Raw genomic sequence first — 26,270 nt, 5'->3', positions numbered from 1 at the left:
TCTACCAGGTGTTAGCACATAGTATGCCTCCTCTGTGAAACAATCCAAAGACAGAATAGACTTTAACAGGCCATGCCAAACAATCCTCCTCTTCGCTAACGAGTTTGCCTTCCGGGACACCAGATTGCAGACAGGGCTGGGGTTTTACTGGTTCACAAGGATGATTATCAAGCAGAGCTGCCCACATCTCAGTCCTATGTACCCAGTGCACATTACCAGTACCATCATCTGGTGTAAATATATACGGGGCACCGGGTTTGTTGGGCACATTAACCACTTGATACAGCACTGGTGACCACACATCTTGTATCTTATGATGACCTTGATGGCAATGATCTTTCAAATAAATCAGTTGCCCTTTGCTCAAACCAAGATCATTTACCTGATCTGTCAATATTCTGCTGCCTCTTCAAGATTTTTTCGTGCCAAATTATGAGCCATCGCAACCGATCTTGGTGATGCTGAACCCACTCTTCCCAAGAGTTAATGACCTCCTTGTCAGCTTCTGAGATGTCCATTCCTAAAAGGGAGTCAACAGGAAGTCGAAGGGACACCCCAAACATCAAAGAGTATGGGGAATGTCCAGTGGAGTGATGAGTTGTTGTATTATATGCCCAAACTAGCTGGGAAATAAACTTAGGCCACACCCTTTTTTTCTGGGGAAAGGAGCGAAGCAGATTGTGAAGTGTCTGATTGAATCTCTCGCACTGCCCATTTCCCTGTGGATGGCATGTGCAGCTTTACATTGATAACTGGCTGCTCGATTGCTCCTGTCTGCCTCGCTGCTCAGATTGGTTTGCGTTTGTAACTCCGTATAGCTTTGTTTTGAATCTCTTTTATTCATTGTTGCTTATTTTTTTATTTTATTTATTTTTTTATTACCTTATATGTAATATTGCCTACCACACTAATCTGACGTCGCTAGCTTGTAATCTTTGAATCTAAATCGCTGTTACAACGCATTTGCATTTGCAGCGCTAGCTTGTTAACTTGTTAACAGTCTCTCGCGCTCTCCTTTTCCAACGCGTTCTTCAAACAGCTGTGGTAAGTCGGATCAGTCTACAAACACAGTGAGTCATGTCATCCTCTCCCAGCATTGCCTCCTGTTCCATTTGCCACATGTTTACCATAGCTCTCTCTGTCAGCGACGAGGGATTTACATGTCATAAATGTAGGGAAATAGCATCCAAACTTTAATCGAGGATAGTAAGAATGCAAGGGCTTCAGATACTGTTTTGGATGCGACTAGCTTAGTGAACTCTGTACATTGTTTGGTTCCGGCTGTAGAGCCCGCGCAGCAGGGCACTTGGGTAACGGTGAGGCGGCCTAGCCGCGGAAAACACCACTCTTCCGTTCCAATAAGAACATCAAACAGGTTCTCCCCACTCAGTGATACACCCACTGAGAATTCTGTTGAAAGTGCCCTAGTTATTGGCGATTCTATTACACGGAACGTGAAAATAGAGACACCAGCCACCATAGTCACATGTTTGCCGGGAGCCAGAGCACCTGACATCAAAGCAAATTTAAAAGTGCTGGCTAATGCTAATCGTAAATACTCTAAGATTATTATTCACGTCGGCACTAATGATGTTCGCCAGTCGGAGATCATTAAATTAACATTAAAGAGGTGTGTGAACTCGCAAGTACAATGTCAGGAGAAGTAATTTGCTCTGGCCCCCTTCCTGTTCGTCGGAGTGATGAGATAGTTAGCAGATTATCATCACTCAATGGCTGGCTGTCTAAGTGGTGTCCGCAAAATAATATAGGTTTCATAGACAATTGGAAAAGTTTTTGGGGCAGACCTGACCTGTTGAAAAGAAATGGTATTCATCCCTCCCGGGATGGTGCTGCTCTTCTCTCTAGTAATATGGCACATAGTCTTAGAACTGAAACATGACAAACTGGGGCCCAAGTCAGGAAGCAGACAGACTGGCTAAACCGACCGTCTGCTAGCTGCCTCACGTTACAGAAGTCAGAAAATTCAGATAACTCCCAACACATAGAAACTCTTACACCTAGATATTTTCAAATAGAGACTGTGTCTGTACCCCGAATTAGTAAAAACAAAAAACTTCCAAACTCATTTAATGGTAAAAATTTAATTGACGTTCAACAAATAAAAAATAGAGATAATAATGCTAAACAAATGATAAAACTCGGGTTGTTAAATATTAGATCCCTTTCTTCAAAATCACTTATTGTTAATGATATTATCAAAGATAATAATCTAGATGTGCTGTGTTTGACAGAAACTTGGCTAAAACCAGACGATTACATTACTTTAAATTAGTCTAGTCCTCAAGGTTATGATTATCGACACAATGCCCGTCAGAAAGGCAAAGGGAGAGGTGTTGCTGTAATCTATAGTAATATTTACAGTATTAGTCAAAAGTCTTTCAAATATAATTCCTTCGAAGTAATGGTACTTTACGTAACATTATGTAGGCTGACATTTGTGCTGGCTACTGTATACAGGCCACCAGGACACCATACAGACTTTATCAAAGAATTTGCTGATTTTCTGTCGGAGTTAGTATTGGCTGCAGATAAAGTCCTTGTTGTTGGTGATTTTAATATCCATGTAGATAATAAGAAAGATGCATTAGGATTGGCATTTGCAGATATTCTAAATTCTATTGGTGTTAGACAACATGTGTCAGGACCCACTCATTGTCGTAATCATACTTTAGATCTAATATTGTCACATGGAATCGATATTGATGCTGTTGAAATTCTGCAGCAGAGTGACGACATCTCAGATCATTATCTAGTCTCGTGTATACTACATTTAGTCAAGGCGGCTAAACTGCCTCCCTGCCATAAATATGGTAGAACCATCACTTCTACCACTAAAGATCGCTTTATAAATAATCTTCCTGATCAGTTTCATCGCCTTAGCATACCAGAAAGCTTAGAAGACCTCGATGTTGTAACAGAATCTATTGCCTCTGTCTTTTCCAGCACATTAGACTCAGTTGCTCCTTTGCACTTAAAAAAGATTAAGGAAATTAATCCAATGCCATGGTACAATGAGCACACTCGGGCCCTAAAGTTAGCAGCCAGAAAAATGGAGCGCAGCTGGAAGAAAACAAAACTAGAAGTTTTTCGCATTTCGTGGAGAGAGAGAATGATTGAGTACAGAAAGGCCTTAAAATCTGCTAGATCTGCTTATTTTTCAAGACTTTTAGAAGAAAATAAACACAACCCTAGGTATTTATTTGATACAGTGGCTAAATTAACAAGAAATAAAGCTTCAACTTCTGATGTTTCCAAAGAGCACAGCAGTAATGACTTTATGAACTTCTTTACTTGCAAGATTGATAATATTAGAGAAAAAATTATAACCATGCAACCGTCTATTACAGTATCACGTCAGATAGTGCATTGTAGTGTCTCTGAGGAAAAATTCAGTTCATTTACTGCTTTAGGAGAGGAAGAATCGTCTAAACTTGTTAAATCATCAAAATCAACAACATGTATGTTAGACCCTATACCGACTAAGCTATTGAAAGAAATGCTTCCAGAGGTTATAGATCCTCTTCTTAATATCGTCAATTCATCTTTATCACTAGGATACGTACCGAAAACTTTTAAGCTGGCTATTATTAAACCTCTTATTAAAAAACCACAACTTGATCCTAGAAAATTAGTCAATTACAGGCCGATCTCAAATCTCACTTTTCTGTCAAAAAGACTAGAAAAGGTAGTATCATCACAACTATGTTCCTTTTTAGAAAGAAATAGTATCTGTGAGGATTTCCAGTCAGGATTTAGACCGTACCATAGTACTGAGACTGCTCTCATTAGAGTTACTAATGATTTGCTCTTATCATCAGATCGTGGTTGTATCTCTCTATTAGTGTTACTGGATCTTAGTGCTGCATTTGACACTATTGATCACAATATTCTTTTAAATAGACTCGAAAATTATGTTGGCATTAGTGAAATTGCATTGTCATGGTTCAAATCATACTTATCTGACCGTTATCAGTCTGTAGTAGTAAACGAAGAGATGTCATATCGATCACAAGTACAATATGGAGTACCGCAAGGCTCAGTACTAGGACCGTTGCTGTTCACTCTGTACATGCTACCCTTGGGAGATATCATTAGGAAGCATGGCGTTAGTTTTCACTGTTACGCTGATGATACTCAGCTTTATATTTCTTCGCGCCCTGACGAAACTTACCAATTCACAAAATTAACAGAATGCATAGCTGATATAAAAAAATTGGATGACCAGTAATTTCCTACTACTAAATTCAGAAAAAACAGAGATTCTAATTTTTGGACCAAAAACTTCTTCACGTAATAACCTAGAATACTGTCTAACACTTGACGGATGCTCTGTTAAGTCTTCGTCGTCTCTTAGGAACCTGGGTGTGCTCTTTGATACCAATCTTTCATTTGAAGGCCATGTTTCTAGCATCTGTAAAACCGCATTCTTCCATCTTAAAAATATATCTAAACTACAACATACAGGTGCTGGTCATATAATTAGAATATCATCAAAAAGTTCATTTTTTTATTATAAATTATTTTTAAAAATGAAACTTTCATATATTCTAGATTCCCTACATGTAAAGTAAAACATTTCAAAAGTTTTTTTTTAAAATTTTGATGATTAGAGCGTACAGCTCATGAAAGTCCAAAATCCAGTATTTCAAAATATTAGAATATTTCCTAAAATCAATCAAAAAATGGATTTGCAAAACAGAAAAGTTAAAGTTCTTTAAAGTATGTTCTTTTGTGCACTCAATACTTGATCGGCAGGACATATTACAGCAAATGACTTGCTCCTAGCACAAATTACTGCATCAGTGAAGTGTGGCATGGAAGTGATCAGCCTGTGGCACTGCTGAGGCACTATTGAGCCTTCAGATCATCTGTATATTGTTGGATCGACTGTTTCTCATCTTTCTCTTGAAAATATCCCATAGATTCAGGTCAGGCATATTGGCTGGCCAATAAAGCACAGTAATATCATGGTCAGCAAACCACTTGGAAGTGGTTTTTGCACTGTGGGCAGGTGCTAAAGTCCTGCTGGAAAAGGAAATCAGCATCTCCATAAAGCTTGTCAGCAGATGGAAGCATAAAGTGCTTCAAAATCTCCTGGAAGATGGCTGCATTGACTTTGCACTTGATAAAACACAATGGACCAACACCAGCAGACGTCACGCCCCCCCAAATCATTATTGACTTCAGAAACTTCACACTAGACTTCAAGCAGCTTGGATTCTGTGCCTCTCCAGTCTTCCTTCAGACTCTGGGACCATGATTTCAACATGAAATGCAAAATTTACTTTTATCTGAAAAGAGGACTTTCGACCACTGTTCACTGTCCAGTTCTTTTTCTTCTTAGCCCAGGTAAGATGCTTCTGACATTGTCTCTGGTTCAGAAGTGGCTTGGTAGTCCTTTTCCTGAAGATGTCTGAGTGTGGTGACTCTTGATGTGCTGACTCCGGCTTCATTCTACTCATTGTGAAGCTCTCCCAAGTGTTTGAATCGGCTTTACTTGACAGTATTGTCAAGCTTGCGGTCATCCCTGTTGCTTGTGCACCTTTGCCTACCCAATTTCTTCCTTCTAGTCAACTTTGCATTTAATATGCTTTGATATTTCACTCTGTAAACAGCCACCCCATTCAGTAATGACCTTCTGTGACTTACTCTCTTTGTGGAGGGTGTCAATGATTGTCTCCTGGACCATTGCCAAGTCAGCAGTCTTCCCCATTAGTGTGGTTTCAAAAAACAAAAGATACCCGGATTTTATACTGTAGGGATGGTCATTTAATGAAACTCAAATGTAAATATTCTAATATTTTGAGATACTGGATTTTGGACTTTCATTAGCTGTACGCTCTAATCAACAAATTTACAAAAAAAAACTTTTGAAATGTTTTACTTTACATGTAGGGAATCTAGAATATATGAAAGTTTCATTTTTTAAAATAATTTACAATAAAAAAATGAACTTTTTCACGATATTCTAATTATATGACCAGCACCTGTATGCTCTCAATGAAAAATGCAGAACAGTTAGTTCATGCGTTCATGACCTCAAGGCTAGATTACTGTAACGCTCTACTGGGTGGTTGTTCTGCTCGCCTGATAAATAAACTACAGCTCGTACAAAATGCAGCAGCTAGAGTTCTTACTAGAACTAGGAAGTATGACCATATTAGCCCAGTTCTGTCAACACTGCATTGGCTTCCTGTTAAACATCGTATAGATTTTAAAATCTTGCTAATTACTTACAAAGCACTAAATGGTTTAGCTCCCCAGTACCTGAGCGAGCTCCTAATTCATTATAGTCCTTCACGTCTATTGCGATCTCAGAATTCAGGCCAGCTGATAATACCTAGAATATCAAAATCAACCGCAGGCAGTAGATCCTTCTCCTATTTGGCACCTAAACTCTGGAACAATCTTCCTAGCATTGTTCGGGAAGCAGACACACTCTGTCAGTTTAAATCTAGACTAAAAACGCATCTCTTTAACCTGGCATACACATAACACATTACCAATTTATATTTTCAAATCCGTTAAAGGATTATTAGGCTGCATAAATTAGGTCAGCCGGAGCCAGGAACACTTCCTATAACACCTTATGTACTCGTTACATCAGAAGAAGAATGGCATCTACACTAATATTAGTCTTTCTGTTTATCCCGAGGTTCACCGTAGTCAACCGGATCCGGGCCGTATCCAGGTGAGACCAAGGACCTGCACCTTGACACGACCACAACGCAGCCCTGACGTATCAGCAGAGATTGAGTCAACTAGATCATCCACTGTGAGGGCCTCATCAACACGACAGCCACGACACAGTTCCTCAACAACCGTCCATACCGGCGTGATCCTCAATACGATCCTCAATTGGATGGAACTGGAATAAATACTTTTAATGTTGCGATCCTATTGGACTTATGATAGCAACCTGAATTGTAACAAAGCACTGTTGGCCAGAGGAGAACTGGCCCCCTGACTAAGCCTGGTTTATCCCAAGGTTTTTTTCTCCATTTTAACACCAATTTGCCACTTGTCTGCCACCTGATGTCACCTGATGGAGTTTGGGTTCCTTGCTGCTGTCGCCTCTGGCTTGCTTAGTTGGGGACACTTGACATTTGACTTGACATTTGATATTCAACAGTGCTTTGATCTGCCTGCATTGACACTATTCTTTAAGAGCTGCTGTGCAGCCAAATAATGTACCAGTTATCAATGTAAAGCTGCTTTGACACAATCTACATTGTAAAAAGCGCGCTATATAAATAAAGATGACTGAAGGAGGTGGTCTGAGTTCAGTTGCAAGTCAAGTCAAGTCACCTTTATTTATATAGTGCTTTTTACAATGCAGATTGTGTCAAAGCAGCTTTACAGTGATAACTGGTATATAATTTTGGCTGCACAGCAGCTCTTAAAGAAAATGATGTCAGTATCCATCTTAAGTAAATTCAGTACTGGAGTAAACAGTGATGTCATCATCCAGCTCAGTTCAGTTTGCATACAATGGTGTCAATGCAGGCAGATCAAAACACTGTTGAAGATCAAATGTCAAGAATATCAACTGTGCTGCGGTTCACGTGAATATGAAAGCAACACGGACTCGGGTGCGCACTTGTTCAGGAAGTAAAGTAACCTGTTTTTCACCAAAACATGTAAGAGATGATAGTGTTGATGATTTATCTTGGATTCGAGCAGGAGTGAGCCTGCAGTGTATTCGTGCTTTGCGAGTGCAATCAGAGTGGCAAATGAATGGCAATCAGCTGTCTCCTCAAAATAGGCTGCTTGCAAACAGCAGAAAACCGTCTACATGTGACGCACATACAGTAAACACAAGTGTCGTTTACTCTGCTGCACATAATAGCATCACATTAATAAAAAACACAATTTATTGACCTGCGTTCTGTATTCTGTCATGTGCCTTTCACGTCTGTGATGAAGTAAGATGAATGGAAAAATGTTGTCTGCCCTGTTTCCCAGACAGTGTAAAACAGGGGTGCCCAACCCTGTTACCGGAGTTCCACCTTCCTGCAGAGTTCAGCTCCAGCCCTGCTCAACACACCTGTCTGTAATTATCAAGTGCTCCTGGAGATCTTAATTAGCTGATTTAGGTGTGTTTTATCAGGGCTGGAGCTAAACTCTGCAGGTAGGTAGATCTCCAGGAACAGGGTTGGGCACCCCTTGTGCAAAACCTCTTAATAAATCAGCCTATATGAAAGGGTAAAAAAGCTGTACGTCGAGCACAAGGATTAAGAGGCTGCACGTCAAGCACAACTTCAGAAACATGCCAATCTTACTATATGTTGCTGCAACAACTATTTATGCTTTCTTGGTCACATGAGTAGCCACCTGCACCTGAAACTCATTACTGGCCAGTCTCCTCCCACATATATAATCATTATTTTGTTCATTGCTCATGTAATGGCCACTGCTTTGGCAATACTGTACAAGTCATGCCAATTAAGCTCATCTGAATTTGAATTAGAGAGAGAGACAGACAGACAGACAGACAGACAGTAAGTAGACTTTTGAGATGGCTTCTTAACACTCAGGGGTCGGCTGGTCGCGCCGGCGATACCACCTTGCTTTTTTCTTATCACTATGAAAGAGACTCAAAATACTCCGTCAATGTTGCACATACAATTAAGAGTTATACACCATTTTAATCTGTGAAATATCTTCTTTTATTTGTGTACACTCAGAGTAAAAACAAAATGTTGTGCTTTTTGTAAAATAAAGAAAACTAACATGATGCGTGATCTGTCTCCCTCTGAACGAAGTCCAATCTGATAGTTCTCAGAAAATGAACTGTAACTTAGTAAATGCTAATCACAAAAAAATTAGACTTATGTCTAAAGAAACGTTGAAATGTCAGGTTTTAAATCGTGTAAGTCAAATCAAAAACAAAAATTCTCTGTTTATGTAATCTGAATGAAAAGAGACACATGTCAGATGCCCGTGATTCAGCTCATTATCCACTAATGCGGCCACGCCCATGGAGCGAGCGCTATTCAGACACAAATTCTTGCAAATGTATACAGGCAATACATCGTGTATTTATTATCTTGAAAAGTGTTTATCTGCATGTTATAGCGATCTCTGGAAGCCTCTGTTAGTTCCTGGAATGTTACATGATATGCCTCTTCTTTTACTGAGATATTTGTGGACTAAAGGTGCACACAGCGCCCTCCGGCTGCAAGTATGAATTGAAAACACAGTATCCAGCGCTCATAGTGATGACAATAAATATTGAATAAATATTACTCCTCTGCATAGAAAATTGACATAAACATGAGAATCCATCAATATTTCTCCAAATGTGCATGCTTTTAAGCATATTAAGAAATTACGTTCAATATAAGATTTTAAGAGTCAAAATGTGAAGCTTGAGTCTTAGATCTTTTTAATGATGTAGCCTATAGTTTGTCAACTGCACATTAACATTTAGGCTATATAATATAACAAATATATTAGCCTATATGAAATGCCACAGAGGTAGGAATGTTCAGACGCTTTGCATCACAGAAATACATTATATTTTAAAGTATATTAAAATAGAAAATCATTATTTGGTTAGAGACTTAAGACTTCTGTAGTGAACAGCACATTCCAGGGCCCAGTTTATGGCCGGGCCCCTCTCTGTCCGTAACAGCGGACAAAGGTTTGCTACATTTTGATTGGATCTTGGTGGACTAACACAAACAAACTGTCCAACGCCATCAGATGAAGATGTAAGGACAACATCCAGACCTCTCTTAGAGGGCAAGAAGAAGACCTCTTATACCAAGCCTGGGAAGGACAGGACTCCTCATTGGTCCACATGCAGTTTCTGCCCTTCACCCATCTAGAGACTACTTCCTAAGGTTGGCCAGAGACTGCCATAAAAATTCCTCGGGACCTCAGCAGCAATGGGTGAAGCAAAGAGAGATCACAAAGATCCATCCAAAGCCATTCAAAACTATGTTTGAAAACCTTAGAACTGATGCAAACTACACATCCATTTCATACTTATTCACAGGAATAAGTATTCTCAGTGACAGCTATTTGTAGTGCAACATCTGACACAGATTCAGCTGTTAATGTACAATTGAATGAATGCATGACAGTTCAATCTTCTTCCATCATGTTTCCACAGTCTCTATTTGTTTAGAATATTGCCAAAGGTATTCTGGTGGTGGTTTGGAAAGTGAGAAATACATTGGTAAACTTTAAAGACACTGTAAAGACTTCCAACTTTGTGCTTTATGCAAATGAGTTCCACAGGGGAAAGAAGGGTGGGCCACACTGTGTGTGTCCTCTCTGGTGCCAGCAGCCAATCACAGCACTCGAATGGCGAAGCACCAAATTGCAATCTCCTCCTCATCAGAAAGGGATAAAGGTACCCTTTCAACAGACATTCCTTGTTCTGAGTCTGCCCTTCAAAGGGGAAAGACATAACAGATATACCGTTCTGGGTCTCAACTCTGTAAGGAGTGAGACATTAACAGATACACCGTTCTGAGTCTGTCCTGCACGGGGATAGGCATTGACAGATACATTCTCGTTCTGAGCCTCTGGTTCGTCCAGAGAGACAACAACAGATCCCATGATCTGAGTCTACAGCTAGCGAGGCAGCAACAGAGACGACCACATTCTGAGCCTCCAGCCTGTGAGGAAAGAGACATTAACAAACACTACGTTCAGAGTTTCCGTCCAGCGAGACAGTAACGACATCTGCAACAAGGTTAAGCTCAGGAGAGCAAACCTTCACTCCAAGGTACCTTCGTCTGCGTGTTCCAGATTGTTAAGGACCTTCTGCACCTACACCAGGGCCTCATCTGCGTGTTCCAGATTTTAGGACCCTTTGGTGCTTCCGGAGATCAGCATCCCGCAGAGCTTCGTGTTCAAGACTGTTGAAACAGATTCTGACTCCTCTCCCCACTGCATGGTCACCCAGCACAACCAGTGGAAGACGTCACCGTCATCGGACTCAACCACGTGGAACGTAAATATCACTTAACCAAACCTCTTTCCAGAGACCTTGGCATTGTTGTATATTATCAGTATATAATTTCCTAATTCCCATTAGATGTAATATAGCTGATGTTAGTTAATAACAAATAATCTTTCGTTTATTTGTTTAGTGCATAATAAGGTTCTCCACCTTATTATTTTCAGAGAAACAGTTTATCTTTCCATCTTTCCATACTCTTCCATAGCCACACCCAACTTAATCACTTGTATTCTATGTATCTTATGCACTTTATTCCTTTATCATTCATGGTATTCATTTAGTAGTTGTGTTAGTTATTCTTGTTTATCTTTTGTTAATAAAATTTATTTTATTACACTTGTGTCTTCCTTGTGCTGATAATACAGAAAAGGCTCTACAAGTTAGCAATCTCACCAATCTTTCAGATAAATCAGCTGACCACTTTACATTCATTCCAAATGAATGAAAGCCCCTGTTGGGAGTGTTCTCATACTGCCAAGGTAAAGACCTTGACTGGTGCCCTGAACTAGGAAAAGGGGGGAAGTGGTCATCTGATGTACTCATAACCACACCTTAAGAGACGTGTGATCCAAAAATTACAACGTCAGTGGTGACGTGAGTACCAATCCCTATTTTGCTTCGCATCCTTGGATGGGCGAAAGTAAAAATCACTACACTTCTTTTTAAAAAAATGTATCCAATCTTTTGACTGGTACTGTAATTTAACATAGGCCTATACAAAATTTTCTTCACATCATGTGCAATAATACGTGCATGCATGAGATCACAAAAATCATGTTTTTTTTGTCAAGAGTGGACATTAATCCTCTTATCAGCATGGTCACAGAGGGTTTTTTCACAGCCTACCTGACTGAAAGAGCTCATTATGCGGCTCATTATGCAAATCTTTTGTCTTCTCAGGTGTGAATCACAGCATTATTCATGAAGATTCACGCCTCCATGCATACTGTGTTTCTTGACAAAAAATGTCTTAGAAAATTTAAATCTCTCTATTGTTTTATATGAACGAGTAGTCAGGATAATTTTTACATCATTTTGAAGCAAAAACTCTAATCTACAACCTCCTTTGGCCTTATTTCAGTGACTTAAGTTTTTCGTTTTTTCAATAACCACGCATAAACGTAATTCCTTCAAAAACACAAACATACATACATGTTCCTCACATGTTATTGTAGCCTAGTTTGTGCTGAATAAAGTCAGGGTATGTCAAAACTTCTCCAGGGCCCCAAAAATCCTCAGACCCCAGAGGGTTAAAAGACCTGTTGGATTAAAGGTTGTTGTGGGAGATGGAGATGGAGTGTCATCTGAAGTAACTGCAAGACAGAAAAAAATATTCAATTACATTTACATTACAAAAAGGTATTTAAGGCATGGCAAGAGTTGTGGTTACTGTGTTTTAACTACAAATACCACATTAAAACAACAGTAACTGTGGTAAAACCATGGTTACTGTGCTTTAACAACAAACACCACAGTAAAACTACAGTTACTGTGGTAAAACCATGGCAAGACTTGTGGTTACTGTGTTTTAACTACAAATACCACAGTAAAACTATGGTTACTCTGGGAAAATCATGGTAAGTGCTGTTGTTACTCTGCTTTAACGATAAATACAACATTAAAACAACAGTAACTGGTAAAACCATGGTAAGTGTTGTGGTTACTGTGTTTTAACTACAAATACCACAGTAAAACTACAGTAACTGTGGTAAAAAAAATGGTAATTGTTGTGTTACCGTGCTTTAACGACAAATGCCACAGTAAAACTACAGTTACTGTGGTAAAACCATGGTAACTAATTGTTGTGTTATTGTGCCTTAACTACAACTACCACAGTAAAACGTCTCAGGTCACGTATGTAACCATGGTTCCCTGAGAACAGGGAACGAGACACTGCATTTGAACACGCTATGGGGGAACGTCATCACGTGAACCGGTGTCTGAAAGCAATATCAAAGCTCACCAATCCTATTGGCCGGTGACAGCCTATGACGTCATCATAGACGCGACCTGGAAGTATAAAAGGAGTACCTAGAGAAGCAGTCAATGCCTTATCGTCTGAAGGGACTGTTCAGCTGGCAGCCCCGATGCATGGAAGGTAACGCAGAGTCTCGTTCCCTGTTCTCAGGGAACCATGGTTACATACGTAACCTGAGACGTTCCCTTTCGAAAGGGAACTCAACACTGCGTTTGAACACGCTATGGGGAACGATATACCCACGCCGCCATGTTTGAGGGGAGTGCATGCCAAAGATGGCTAGACAAACGTCAGAACTAGCAATTCAACTGAAATGCCAGAACCACTCCCCCTACGGGTCATACGTAGGCTGTCAGTGACATAATATATATATATATATATATATTTATGTATAAAATATTGAAGGTTTCAAAATTCTCCAATAATATTCTCACATTATGAAGTATCCAATGAGATCGCACCTGACGTCACTAAATCTCCGCTGTCGCGCGATTATTATATCCTGCCCGTTCGAGATCTTTCTCTGTTCTCTATAACCTCTGATGCAAACGGACTCTTCTTACTATCCCGTAAGATTCAGTGCTTCGAAGTCGGAGAAAAGTAATGTTCAGAGAGAAGCAGATTGTGTGGAGAGTGACACTTTGGAACGCGTATGCTCTGGAAATTTCCTGTTTGGCCGATGTACATGTGATGAATGAGTTCCTTGGCCAGGGTTTTTTTTTCTTCCTGTGATGTCTGTTTGAGTTTCGTGGAGCCAGCCGCTGAATGTTGCCTGTTCTGGATGTGGATTGATCGAAGCGCGAATCCTTCTGGATTCGTGAATCGTCTCAACTCCTTCCTGCACTTTCTGTATGCATCTTGGTGGGGTTGGACTGGCGGGCCACCTGTCGAGTGAATCCTTAAAACTTCTTGTGAATTGAACGCGTGGTCGTCGAACGGTAGGAGGGGAATTGCACAACAAACTTATTTATTTTTATTTTTTTTGTATTCGTCCTAATCCTGGATCAACTGCACAGACTGAATTACACCACATTCAAGGAACATTTCTTCTTTTTGAGGTCTTCCATTTTATGGTGAATGAACCCTGTGGTTACTGGTTATTCAGTTCAATAACTGAAATTTTATTTGTTCATGTTAAACTGATTGGATGTTAATGTTTAAAGAGTGAAACTAAATAGGGTTTAATTCAAGAACAAGTAATTCAGACAGAAAGGACAGCTAAAGTTTTGTTTTATTTAGTCTCAATTAATACACAAACAAATTACATTTGCCCTAATTGAATTCTGACTGAAGGTTGATTTGTGGTTCCCATAGAGTGAAGCAACCATCAGATTCCTGGAAAGAAGGAAAGGGTACAAATTAGTGTAATGTGAATATTCCTATGTCACTGCATTTAAATGAAATCAATTATTTCTTGTGTTCAATACAGTTAAATCTTGCTCTTACCAGAAACCTTGATCGTCTGAATTTGTTCACTCTTGTTGCACCATCTCTCTCAGTGGACAAACCTAGTCTTCTGAGCACACTGGTTCAGTTGTAGAGTCAACATAAAATTTACACCTCAGGTGTGGGTTACACTAGTCTTGGCCAACAACCTGTCTGAACACAGAGTCTCAAATCACATTCTTCAGAGAAGATATCCAGTAAGAGTGACTGCAAAGAGGCAGTAACCAACTCAGACCAGAGCGTAGAGATGGGCATCCTGGAGAGCAGGACTCAGCTTAGCGCTTTTTACCCTTACCAATGAGGGGAGTAACACTCTGCTCAATCCTAGGATCTACTCAGCGCCTGATTATTTGCACTGAGGAGGCTGTGCACTCTAAAGGAACCCAACACATGGGAGTACATTTACCAGCCCAGGGGCTGATCTTCAATAGGGAGGCCTCAGAGAGGCCTTCAACCACTGACCAGCTTAGGGAGCTAAGTACTATGCAGGACAACCCTCAAACGAGGGGAGTACAGGGCTCAACCTAACAGATAAACCGTACTGTAGGCACAAAATCATGGAGGCCCAGGAAGGGGCCTGCAACATGACGTTAATTCTACATCGTGTAGAAATACATCACAGCAGCCTTGCGAAAGGTCAGACATGTGAAACTACATGCTCAATCTGCTAAAATAACATCCAGATGTGGGGGAAAAACTTAAAAGGGCGGCCTGTGAAGGCCACACACCTAGAAAGCTCGCTTGCTGATAAGCAAGATCCCACAAACATGGAACTCGTTCAGAATGAAACCGAGTCAAACTAGCAGATAAGACTGTAGAGTTCCCACATAACAGTCTACCTTAACACAATCTGACAAGCAGTGTATTCAGTAAAAACACTTTTTTACTCTTAAAGCAAGAGGAGTACAAACATACGCCATCACGCTCTGCAGGAGGCCCAAAAAAGGGCCTACGACTTCCAGAAAGACACGTGGCGTCAGCTCGTGGCAGTGTTCTAAGCTCTAGGGAGCCAAATATGATTACCAAACTCTCCAGTGAGGTTAACTAGTTTAACTCGACCTGAGCCACCATTCCACCAGGGAACGTACTCAGTAAAACACCTTTTACTCTTTAAGCAAGAGGAGTACAAACCTACGCTATCATGTTCTTGAAGGAGGCCCAAACGGGGCCTGCGATTTAGAAAGACACGTGGCGTCAGCTAGTGGCAGTGTCTAAGCTCTAAGGGAGCCATATATGAGAACCAAACTATCCAGTGAGGTTAACTATTTAGCTCAGCCTGAGCTTAATTCTATTCAACACATTCCAACAGGCAATGTACTCAATAAAACACTTTATACTCTTTAAGCAAGAGGAGTACAAACTACGCCACCATGCTCTGAAAGAGGCTTAAACAGGGCCTACTACTCCAGAAAGACACAGGCGTCAGCCAGTGGCAGTGTCTAATTTAAACCACACATTCCACCAGGCAATGTACTCAGTAAAAACACTTTTTACTCTTTGATCAAGAGAAGTACAAACCTACGCCATCATGTTCTTGAAGGAGGCCCAAACGGGGCCTGCGACTCCAGAAAGACATGTGGCGTCAGCTAGTGGCAGTGTCTAAGCTCTAAGGGAGCCATATATGAGAACCAAACTATCCAGTGAGGTTAACTATATAGCACAACCTGAGCTTAATTCTATTCAACACATTCCAACAGGCAATGTACTCAGTAAAACACTTTATACTCTTTAAGCAAGAGGAGTACAAACTATGCCAACATGTTAGTAGGCCTAAACAGGGCCTACTACTCCAGAAAGACACGGGCGTCAGCCAGTGGCAGTGTCTAAGCTCTAAGGGATCCTAATCTGAGAACCAAACTATCAAGTGAGGTTACCTAGCTTAACTCAACCTGAGCTAAAATCTAAACATTCCAACAGGCAATGTACTCAGTAAAAACACTTTTTACCCTTACAGTAAGGGGAGTACAAAGAATATATGCTGCCATGCTCTGAAGGAGGCCAGAACCGGCCTACTACTTCAAATAAACACGGGCATAAACCTGTGGCAGTGCTAGTTTTAAGTGAGCAAAACTCTGACTAAACATCTACCAACAAAACTTGTGATTTTACAACAAGCTATTGTGCTCTGAAGGAGGCCCAAAACAAAGCCTTCTACTCCCAACAACACAATAAGCATCTTGTGGCAGTGTTCAAACTCTAAAGGGAGCTACATAAGAACCAAACTGAATAGTGAGGTTCACTAAACAAACTCAACCTGAGCTATGCATTCCAACAGGCCATATACTCAGTAAAAAACACTTTTTACCCTTCTTAGCAAGGGGAGTACAAACTTAGTCACCATGCTCTGAAGGGGGCCAGAACAAAGCCTACTACTACTACAGAAAACAGGTGCTAACCTATGGCAGCAACAGAGTTATTGGGTTCACATTGTGTAGGGCAAAATAGAACTAGAGCATTAACAGCCTTGAGAAACAGGGGAATGCTTCACTTTTCATTCATACTACCCTGAAACTGAATTCCATGGGTGGGCGCTTTTCACCAAAGACAGATTAGACATCTGTACTGAACCCTAGGGAACAGGAGCTAAATAAAGCTAACACTGTTTCAGTCAAGCTTGAATCTTAATTCAAGGGGTTCAGGGGAAAAGACTAAACAAAGTATAGAATGAAAAGCTCTAGAAAAGTGGGGCCACAGCAACACTAGCATTTTCTTATTCACATAGTGATAAGGGGCCTACCACCTGAGACACTGGCACCAGGGAGACTTTGCAATAGTCTGCTACCTTAGCTGCTATCTATCTTGCACCTACACCAAAGGGGTAATGGGCCTTGGCCTGACACCTCTGATAAGAGGAGGCAAGAACTAGGAAAAACTACACTCTCCTGACAGGGGTAGTAATAAAAGGGTGAAATGCTTCAGTATATCACCTAAACCCTAGTCCCAGCCTAGGCCAGCTATAGCTGTGGGCCTATAAGGCCACACATAAGCATAGATCTGCCTGGGGCTAAAACTCAGCCTCTAAAAATCTCAATAGAGAGGAGGCAAACTCTGAGAAATAACTCATAAACAAGAGCTCAGAGGAGCGATGCTCAACCCAAGCCAAACAATGTCAGGCGGCCCCGAAGGCCGACGCTTAACATAGAACTATCTGTAGTAAAGTAAGTAAAGAGTGCTAATCTCTAATACAAACTCTAGCTATGACCAGAGGAGAAAGCAACTCTACCATATGGTGGCTGTAAAGGCACCCATATTGCCAACACAAAGAGATAAATCGTTCTAGCCAACCTAATGGAACTTCAGGCCCTTAATTCCCCTTCCCCTTAAAATTATTATTCACGTTGGCACTAATGATGTTCGACTTCGCCAGTCGGAGATCACTAAAATTAACATTAAAGAGGTGTGTGAACTCGCAAGTACAATGTCAGGAAAAGTAATTTGCTCTGGCCCTCTTCCTGTTTATCGGAGTGATGAGATAGTTAGCAGATTACCATCACTCAATGGCTGGCTGTCTAAGTGGTGTCCGCAGAATAATATAGGTTTCATAAACAATTGGAAAAGTTTTTGAGGGAGACCTGACCTGTTGAAAAGAGATGGTATTCATCCCTCCCGGGATGGTGCTGCTCTTCTCTCTAGTAATATGGCACATAGTCTTAGAGCGGAAACATGACAAACTACGGCCCAGGTCAGGAAGCAGACATACCGGCTAAACCAACCGTCTACTAGCTGCCTCACGTTACAGAAGTCATATAATTCCCAACACATAGAAACTCTTACACCTAGATATTATCACATAGAGACTGTGTCTGTACCCCGAATTAGTAAAAACAAAAAACTTCCAAACCCATTTAATGGTAAAAATTTAATTGATGTTCAACAAATAAAAAATAGAGATAATACTGATAAACAAATGATAAAGCTTGGGTTGTTAAATATTAGATCCCTTTCTTCAAAAACACTTATTGTAAATTATATTATCACAGACAATAATCTAGATGTGCTGTGTTTGACAGAAACTTGGCTAAAACTGGATGATTACGTTACTTTAAATGAGTCTAGCCCTCAAGGTTACGATTATCGACACAATCCTCGTCAGAAAGGCAAAGGGGGAGGTGTTGCTGTAATTTATAGTAATATTTACAGTATTAGTCAAAAGTCTTTCAAATATAATTCCTTCGAAGTGATGGTACTTTATGTAACATTATGTAAGTTGACATTTGTGCTGACTACTGTATACAGGCCACCAGGACACCATACAGACTTTATCAAAGAATTTGTTGATTTTCTATCGGAGTTAGTACTAGCTGCAGATAAAGTCCTTGTTGTTGGTGATTTTAATATCCATGTATATAATGTAAAAGACGCATTAGGATTGGCATTTACAGACATTCTAAACTCTATTGGAGTTAGACAACACGTGTCAGGACCCACTCATTGTCGTAATCATACTTTAGATCTAATATTGTCACATGGAATCGATATTGATGGCGTTGAAATTCTGCAGCAGAGTGATGACATCTCAGATCATTATCTAGTCTCGTGTATACTACATTTAGCTGCTAAACTGCCTTCCTGCCATAAATATGGTAGAACCATCATTTCTACCACTAAAGATCGCCTTATAAATAATCTTCCTGATCAGTTTCATCGCCTTAGCATACCGGACAGCTTAGAAGACCTCGATGTTGCAACAGAAACTATTGCCTCTGTCTTTTCCAGCACATTAGACTCAGTTGCTCCTTTGCGCTTAAAAAAGATTAAAGAAATTAATCCAATGCCGTGGTACAATGAGCACACTCGGGCCCTAAAAGTAGCAGCCAGAAAAATGGAGCGCAGCTGGAAGAAAACAAAACTAGAAGTTTTTCGCATTTCGTGGAGAGAGAGAATGATTGAGTACAGAAAGGCCTTAAAAACTGTTAGATCTGTCTATTTTTCAAAACTTTTAGAAGAAAATAAGCACAACCCTAGGTATTTATTTGATACAGTGGCTAAATTAACAAGAAATAAAGCTTCAACTTCTGATGTTTCCAAAGAGCACAGCAGTAATGACTTTATGAACTTCTTTACTTTCAAGATTGACAATTTTAGAGAGAAAATTATAACCATGCAACCGTCTACTACAGAATCGCATCAGACAGTGCATTGTAGTGTCCCTGAGGAAAAATTCAATTCATTTACTGCTTTAGGAGAGGAAGAATTGTCTAAACTTGTTAAATCATCAAAATCAACAACATGTATGTTAGACCCTATACCGACTAAGCTATTGAAAGAGATGCTTCCAGAGGTTATAGATCCTCTTCTTAATATCGTTAATTCATCTTTATCACTAGGATACGTACCGAAAACTTTTAAGCTGGCCATTATTAAACCTCTTATTAAAAAACCACAACTTGATCTTAGAGAATTAGTCAATTACAGACCGATCTCAAATCTCACTTTTCTGTCAAAAATACTAGAAAAGGCAGTATCATCAGAACTATGTTCCTTTTTAGAAAGAAATAGTATCTGTAAGGATTTCCAGTCAGGATTTAGACCGTACCATAGTACTGAGACTGCTCTCATTAGAGTTACTAATGATTTGCTCTTATCATCAGATCGTGGTTGTATCTCTCTATTAGTGTTATTGGATCTTAGTGCTGCATTTGACACTATTGATCACAATATTCTTTTAAATAGACTCGTAAATTATGTTGGCATTAGTGGAATTGCATTGTCATGGTTCAAATCATACTTATCTGACCGTTATCAGTTTGTAGTAGTAAATGAAGAGATGTCGTATCGATCACAAGTTCAATATGGAGTACCGCAAGGCTCAGTACTAGGACCGTTGCTTTTCACTCTGTACATGCTACCCTTGGGAGATATCATAAGGAAGCATGGCGTTAGTTTTCACTGTTACGCTGATGATACTCAGCTCTGTATTTCTTCGCGCCCTGACGAAACTTACCAATTCACAAAATTAACAGAATGCATAGCTGATATAAAAAATTGGATGACCAGTAATTTCCTACTACTAAATTCAGAAAAAACAGAGATTCTAATTTTTTGACCAAAAACTTCTTCACGTAATAACCTAGAATACTGTCTAACACTTGATGGCTGTTCTGTTAAGTCTTCGTCGTCAGTTAGGAACCTGGGTGTGCTCTTTGATACCAATCTTTCATTTGAAGGCCATGTTTCTAGCATCTGTAAAACCGCATTCTTCCATCTTAAAAATATATCTAAACTATGACATATGCTCTCAATGAAAAATGCCGAACAGTCAGTTCATGCGTTCATGACCTCAAGGCTAGATTACTGTAACACTCTACTGGGTGGTTGTTCTGCTTGCCTGATAAATAAACTACAGCTTGTACAAAATGCAGCAGCTAGAGTTCTTACTAGAACTAGGAAGTATGACCATATTAGCCCAGTTCTGTCAACACTGCATTGGCTTCCTGTTAAACATCGTATAGATTTTAAAATCTTGCTAATTACTTACAAAGCACTAAATGGTTTAGCTCCTCAGTACCTGAGCAAGCTCTTAATGCATTATAGTCCTTCTCGTTACATCAGAAGAAAAATGGCATCTATGCTAATATTAATCTTTCTGTTTATCCCGAGGTTTACCATAGTCAACCATATCTGGGCCGTAACCAGGTGAGATCGAGGACCTGTGCCTTGACACGACCACAACGCAGCCCTGAAATATCAGCAGAGATTGAGTCAACTAGATCATCCATTGTGAAGGCCTCATCGACACGACAGCCAGTGGCACAGCTCCTCAACAAACCGTCCATACCGGCGTGATGAATACAATCCTCAACTGGATGGAACTGGAATAAATACTTTGAATGCTACGATCCTATCGGATTTATGATAGCTACCTGAATCGTAACAAAGCACTGTTCGCCAGAGGAGAACCGGCCCCCCGACTAAGCCTGGTTTCTCCCAAGGTTTTTTTCTCCATTTTAACACCTATTTGCCACCTGGTGTCACCTGTTGGAGTTTGGGTTCCTTGCCGCTGTCGCCTTTGGCTTGCTTAGTCAGGGACACTTGACATTTGACTTGACATTTGATATTCAACAGTGCTTTGATCTGCCTGCATTGACACCATTCTTTAAGAGCTGCTGTGCAGCCAAAATTATATACCAGTTATCACTGTAAAGCTGCTTTGACACAATCTGCATTGTAAAAAGCGCTATATAAATAAAGGTGACTTGACTTCTCTTTTTTCACACACCCAGGAAAAACTATATAGGAAACTAAGGTCAATATATTTAAATATATAAATATAGACCAAGCTCACCTTCCTGCCGCTTGAAGAACGGAGACTTACAATCATAGAAGAATGGAATCTATGGTTCTTTCAAGCCTGAAAGAGCCCCTTCACTATCAAGCCAAAAGGCGAGCCAACAGAAAATTTTTATCATGGGCCCAGCCCTCGGCCTGATTGTAAGAAGCGCCTGGGTAAAATATCATTACTCAGGAGGTGAAAGAAGAAAGGAGAGGGTAGATGTGACTACCCTCATGGAGAGGAAATCAATCACTGACGCTGCTGGCGTCTGTAATTGATTACCTCCCTCAAATCTTTCTTCTTCCTAGAATCCCGCCATCTCTGGGACCTACTCCGAGGAGGAGGAGGTGCCCGAGAGGCGATACTGGACTTCTGGCCCTGTTTCCGATCCTCGGATCGGGATGGGCCAGGACCTCCTGTCTGTCTGGGCCCAGAATGAGATTGAGCGGTATGCAGATTTTAAACGCTGCCGTTGATCCAGATCCTTCAGCAGATCAGCCTGGTAAGCCTGTAACACTGCCATCGTGTATAAGGCAGCACCAGTCTGACCCGCTGCTGCGTATGCCCTGCCATTGAAGCGAGATGTAATCTTAAGGAGCTACGAATGCAGGACCAGAGCTTTTAATGTCTGTGCCCACCCTCTGATGAGATAGTTAGCAAACATCTCATCAATAGGGGGCATCGACACATATTCATGCTGGCTCATTCCCTCAACATCAGCGAAATTAGCTCGCGGCCCCTTTCTTAACGCACTCTCATGGCAGCTGCAGCCTGCCAGAAGCGCGCTTCATAACCTCGAGCAGCTCCACATACGCGGGGCAGGGAGGCTTTGAAGTTTCAGAAGGCTCACCTTCTTCCTCTTCAACAGCCATCTCCTGCTTTCTTGGGCTTAAAGCCAGAAGAGCACTCGCTGCTGGATCAGATGATGTCAAAGAAAAAACATCATCATCATTCAGCAGTTTACTTTATCAGCCGCTGGGGTTTGCGAGAGATATACACCTCTCTCTAACTCCTCAGCAAACTCCATCTGTGAGCCCATGATTTCAGTCACCGCTCCACCTCAGCACAGGCGGGACCAGAACCACTGGGCACAGATGCCGGCTGCTCTTCCCTTGAGAAGAGGGCCAAACGAGAGCGGAGCGTCCTAATAGGCAGACGCTCACAGTTTACACAGACAGCGCCCTCGAGCACTGTCCGTGCATGCTCTTCTCCCAGATAGAAAACGCACAGATTGAGTGTTTTTGTCATCGGGTGTCAAAAACCTGGGACATGGATCCACACACTTCCTGAAACATTTGTTAGACATAGTAATATTCTTACTAGATTCAAAGAATCGCAATCAGACAAAACAGTCCCTGAAGACGAAAAGATACTGACTGCTTCTCTAAGCGCTCGCTCCTTTTATACTTCCGGGTCGCGTCTATGATGACGTCATAGGCTGTCGCCGGCCAATAGGATTGGTGAGATTTGATATTGCTTTCATACACCTGTTCACGTGATGACGTTCCGCCATAGTGTGTTCAAACGCAGTGTTGAGTTCCCTTTCGAAAGGGAACTACAGTTACTGTGGTAAAAGCATGGTAAGTGTTGTGTTTCTGTGCATTAACAGCAACTACTGTACCACAGTAAAACTTTGGTTACTGTGGTAAAAGTATGGTAAGGGTTGTGGTTATATGCTTTAACTATAAATACCACAGTAAAACTTTGGGTACTGTGGTAAAAGCATGGTAAGTGTTGTGGCTACTGCGCTTTAACTACAAATACAACAGCAAAACTACAGTAACTGTGGTAAAACCATGATAAGTGTTGTGTTACTGTGCTTTACAAATAGCAAACACACAGTGAAACCACAGTATCAGTGGTAAAAGCAAACACACGGTGTGTTTAAATGTTGTTACTGTGTTTTAACTACAAATACCACAGTAAAACGTCAAACTGCTTTACCTACACATGAAATGCTGACTATCAGTACAATAAATTAGAAAAAAACATTAAATAATATCCCTGGACTACGACGTTCAGTGCAATGTTGGGTCACTCTTTCCTCTCATCGATCACATTTTTTATAGGTAACGACAGTCAAAGGTCATTTGATGACGACACACCCGACAAACGAGACTGTCGTTATTTATAGGACTGCTAGAGGTGCTTAATTTTAAAATGTAACTATAGGTCGTAATACGCTGCTTGCACCTATGGGGTCATTTTTCGGAGGAGGACAGTCTCCGGGAACAAGTAATAGATTAATAAGACCAAAGATTGCCCGTTTTATGTACCCAAAATGAATTTTATCTCATGTTTAACCACTATAAGACACAGCGACAAATCCCTGAGGCACTGGCAGAGATGAAGCTGTTCTCGGCAGGTACACGACCCCTGAACGGCTGCTGATGGCCTGGAGCTCGCATTTTCGAAAACGTCTAAACAAATTGTAAAATAGGCGCTATGATTAAATATAATTCACATATTTCAGGTCTAAACAACTACATTCTTGCCTAAAAAAACTCTTAAAACTACAGTTCATGGTACAACAAGTGTAGTATTTGCAAAAATTGCGGTGGATTTGCTCGGCCACCATTACATTTGTTTCAAGCGGAGTGATACAAATGGTGAAAAGGTAAGAGTGCTGTTATCACTAAAATATTGCACACCTATCAGCCAATCAGATTTGAGAACCAGAAAGAACTGTTGTATAAATTGTTATATCAATGAAAAATGTAAACTATATTACCAGCCAGTGATATATTAAAAGATGGATATTTAGTACATCCTGCTTCACCTGCATACATTCAACATACTCATGTAAAGCAATATATACTATATAGCAATTCTCAATCACACAGCTGTTTATATAAAGTTGGATATATAAGTATGTCCAACTATATCTACATACAATATACTTACGTAGGGCGAAATATACTATATAGCAAATCCCAGATGCTTGATTGCTTGAATCGTCACGAAAATGTAAATTGTATTAACGCCCAGCTCTAATCTGCTAAATGAGACTATAAGGCATGAAGATATTAAGATATTAACATCATAACATTAACATTAACAAGACATTAACATCATGATTTTCTGTAAAACTGCTTTGAAACAATGTTGTTATTGTAAAAAGTGCTATTCTTACCCTAATCAATGCAATCAGTGCTTACAACATATATTATTTTTAAACTCTACGAGAAATGTTTCAAATGGACCGTGAAATATGGCTGTCTAAACAAAACAAATGTAGTAATTGTAGGATGTGAGTAGCTGTTAGTAGACACATTTTAGGCTAAACCAACTTTATAAACAGTTTAAACCACATTTTCAAAAAATGTTAATATTAATACTAACACCAATTTGTCACATATATGTTCTGTTTTGGCTTAGTTTCATTGTGTTTGAATCATGATTCCATTCACCCGTCATTCAATTAATTATTTCATTTAGTCTGTGTATTAATACTTCAAAATTCTGGCCAATTGATAATACCTAGAATATCAAAATCAACCGCAGGCGGTAAATCCTTTTCCTTTTTAGCACCTAAACTTTGGAACAGTCTTCCTAGCATTGTTCGGGAAGCAGACACACTCTGTCAGTTTAAATCTAGACTAAAAACTCATCTCTTTAACCTGGCATACACATAACACATTATAAAAAAGACTAAGAGTCTGCACACATACACATTCAAACGCGCATACTTATAGACTAAACACGTAAATGAACGGCAAGAACGCATTAAAAGTCTTCTGTTTTCAGGTAAAGGGATAGTTCACCCAAAAATGAAAATTATTCCATGATTTACTTACCCTCAAGCCATCCTAGGTTTATATGACAATCTTCTTTCAGACGAACACAATCCAAGATATATTTAAAAATATCCTTAGTCCTCCAAGGTTTATAATGGTTGTGAATGGTAACTCACATTCTGAAGACAGAAAAAATGCATCCATCCATAAAAAAAAGTAATCCATACGGCCACAGGGGGTTAATAAAGGCCTTTTGAAGCGAAGGGATGTGTTTTTGTAAGAAAAATATCCATATATAAAACTTTATAAATTCGAATAATGAGCTTCCGGTGGACGACCGCACATAGAATGCGCAAGTTGACTTGCGCCAAATGAGTAATCCTCTGACGTGATGTATGACGCAGGATGTAGTAGTATCGTAAGCTTCTCACGGTTCAAACAAAAATGGCTGGGCAACAAACTCAAGCTCCTCTTCTCTTATATCGAAATCCTCCGACATTCCTCTTAAAAATTTCTCATTTTAGACTTCTAATTTGTTACCAGTGTTTTGTTTTGCTCTCTCCTTTTCGCCTCCACGTTCGTCATTGCGTCATTGTGTTCGGGTCAAAGGTTGCTCTTCCGCCCAAATTGACGTGCGCAATATGACCTACCTACATTTTCACCTTTAAAGATAATCTGATGTATTTATTACTTCCTTAAAGTTATTGTTACATGAATCCATTTGTGTAATCAATCCAAGCTCATTTTAATTCACTTTCTGACTCACTCTGTAGTTTCTACAATTATTTCAATCCATTGTGATCAAATGGAGTGACGTGAGACAAATAAAATGAACAA

General features: G+C 40.2%; 1 protein-coding gene and 1 long non-coding RNA gene across 2 annotated transcripts in view; one reads left to right on the top strand and one right to left on the bottom strand.

Moving 5' to 3' along the window:
- Nucleotides 1-26,270, top strand: part of LOC127494694 (uncharacterized) — a 447,433-nt gene that overhangs the window by 55,513 nt on the left and 365,650 nt on the right. The gene's annotated exons all lie outside the window — the stretch shown is intronic.
- The window catches only part of LOC127494686 (uncharacterized), a 98,695-nt gene that overhangs the window by 53,864 nt on the left and 18,561 nt on the right, over nucleotides 1-26,270 (bottom strand). The window lies entirely within an intron of this gene.

The sequence above is a fragment of the Ctenopharyngodon idella genome, chromosome 14 (genome assembly GCF_019924925.1).
Source record: "Ctenopharyngodon idella isolate HZGC_01 chromosome 14, HZGC01, whole genome shotgun sequence".
Classification (NCBI taxonomy): Eukaryota; Metazoa; Chordata; class Actinopteri; order Cypriniformes; family Xenocyprididae; genus Ctenopharyngodon; species Ctenopharyngodon idella.
Note: the sequence above shows the minus strand (reverse complement) of the source record. Positions and strands in the feature narration are given on the sequence as shown.